Source organism: Hydra vulgaris, chromosome 09 (genome assembly GCF_038396675.1).
Source record: "Hydra vulgaris chromosome 09, alternate assembly HydraT2T_AEP".
Classification (NCBI taxonomy): Eukaryota; Metazoa; Cnidaria; class Hydrozoa; order Anthoathecata; family Hydridae; genus Hydra; species Hydra vulgaris.
In genome coordinates this window covers 48,679,113-48,681,962 of record NC_088928.1, presented here as the reverse complement: position 1 = coordinate 48,681,962, position 2,850 = coordinate 48,679,113, and positions in this window count along the sequence as shown.

Below are 2,850 nucleotides of genomic sequence, written 5' to 3'. Positions count from 1 at the left end.
ATAGACACTTTATTAAATTTATCTATTTCTACAACAAAAAAAAATGTTGCAAACAAATAAAAGAAAAAAGAAAAATAAATACAAAACTTTTGGTTTCGTATTGTTGACGTTAATATTTTATCTAGTGTGATTAAAATACCAGATAAAATTTAACACCAGATAAAATTTAACAGTTTAATCAATTGATTAAACACAAAATAAAAGTCAGCAAAACAGAAATCAAAAGTTTTGTATTTATTTTGCTGTTTTTTTTATTTATTTGCAACATCTTTTTTTGTTGTTGTATTTTTTGTTGTATATATTTTGCATTTTTTTTTTTTTTTTTGTATTGTATTGTTGTATTAATTATGTTGTAAAAAATGACTACAATCTGGTTAAATCTTTTGAAATGTCTTCACAAAAAAAGGGGGAATTAGCTTAATGTTCATTGTTTTTTTCTCATTTATATGAATGATCTTTATTCTGTAAAAACACCTAATTACGGACATTTTGAAAATAAATTTAATAACTCACTTATTATAACGAGTTTAAAAAAAATAAAAACACTAAGGTATGCATTACGACAAGGCGAATCGAACGATATAAAAAAATTACTACTTTAATTTTAAGTTTCAAAAAATTTGAGGTTTTCAAAACTTGTTTTTATCCGGTATTTGAGTACTGTGAACCTAATTCCGGGTGGATACAAAATAAAAAAAATGCACGCATAAACTTAGATTTTACTTAAATGGATTGTTTCAAATTATATTATGGCAAAAAATATTCTATTGGCATTCCATGCATTTAAATTCCATAAAAGGATGATAACACAGGTTTAGAAAAAAAAAATTTTCCTGTTGCATGAGATATATTTAAACTAGTTTTTATGTATTTTTAAACGCTGATTTTAAATATAAGGTCCGTTTTTGTTTGCTAATTTTTTTAAAACTATGATTTTCGTAGGCATTTTTATTCAATAGTCATTAAAAAAAGTAACCATGCCATTGTTTTTATTAGATTAAATATGTAATATGATGGCTTCTTTAAATCGACATAAGTGCGAGCATAATCCTAATTCATTCTGTTATCTCTGTGGTTGCTATACACTTGTTCGACAAAGGCGAAACATTACTAATTTTGTAAAATAAGCATATAAATCGTATTTCGATATTAAACTTGGCGACCAAGACAAATGTAAGCTCCACAAACTGTGTGCCATATTTTTGACGAAAGTCTTCGAGATTGGACAAAGGAAAAAAAAAGGAATTTACCTTTTAGAGTCCCCATGGTTTAGAGGGAATCACTAAATCACATTGACGACTGCTATTTTTGTCTTATTGATACTACTGGTATTGACAAAATAAAGAGGCAAAAAATAGCTTATTCCAACATTCCTTCTCCTATTAGACCAATTCAACATTCTAACGAGATTCCATTTCCAATTTTTAAAGGTTCATTTTCGTCAGAAGATGAGCAAAGCATGTCTGCTACAGAATTTTTACCAGATTCGGAGGGTTTCTCATCTAATGCTAAACAATTCAATTGCCTTAGCGTTTTAGTCAGATAGAACTGAATGACTTAGTTCGTGATTTAGGACTTTCTAATGAAACAGCAGAAGTATTAGCGTCACGTTTAAAAGAAAAAAACCTACTCGATAGCTTTTCAAAAGTTTCTTACTTTAAAACAAGAGATGAAACCTTTGTTGACTTTTTTTCAGGAGTCAATTTATTTGTTTACTGTCATAATGTTTCAGGTCTCCTATTACAGTTGGGTATTTCTGTATATAATCAAACAGAGTGGAAACTTTTTATCGACAGCTCAAAGCGAAGCCTCAAATGTCTCATATTGCACAATGAAAATATTTTTGGTTTTGTACGAATTGATCATTCTGTTTATTTGTGAGAAGCTTACGGTGCCATTAAAATGGTGCTTAACTTGATTAAACATCACAAGCACAACCGGATTATTTGTGTAGATCTAAAAATGGTTAACTTTCTACTTGGTCAGCAGAAAGGTTTTACAAAGCTTCCATGTTATCTCTGCATTTGGGACAGTCGAGCAAAAAACCAATACTGGATACAACAAAATGGCCCATTCGCAAGACACTCGCAGTAGGCATGCACAATATTTTGAATGAACCCATTATTAGTCGAAATAAAATAGTTTTTCCACCACTCCATCTTAAACTTGGGTTCATGAAACAATTTGTTAAAGCACTGAAAACTGATAGTGATCGATGTAACTATATACTGATAGTTTTCAGTATATAGTTACATCATTAACAGGTTTTATAAATAGACATGTCTTTAATTTAACTATATTATACTCACTTTTCAAATGCCATGTAAATTATGCAAATATTGCAGAGGAAAAGGGGGAGGGGAGTTTAAAAAAGTCAATAAGATCCTCTTTATTGGCAACAGAAGCATCTAGCATGTATAATAAACTTTAAAGATCGTTATACTCATGCCAAATCTCTTGTATTTGAATTGAATATTCCTAATATATACCAACTAAATGTTTTTAAAGTTCTTTGCTTTATATTCTAATGCAAGATAAACTTGATATATATCTTTCTAAAATATAAAATATATCTATATCTTTCCAAAATTTATATGCAATAAAACCCAAAAGCAAATATGATCTTGAAAATAACTTATTAATTGATGTTATTTTTTTCTTTAACGATATGTATTTAAACTACTATTTTATTTGAAATAATTAAATTATTACTATTGTTAAACGGTTTTTAGTTACAGTATTTTACGTTCCTTTTTCTTCGATTTTCCATGTTCTTGTATATTATGTACTTATATATTATGAACCAATAAGTCCATTATGCAAAGCATGATTGGAATTGCTGTTAGGCAA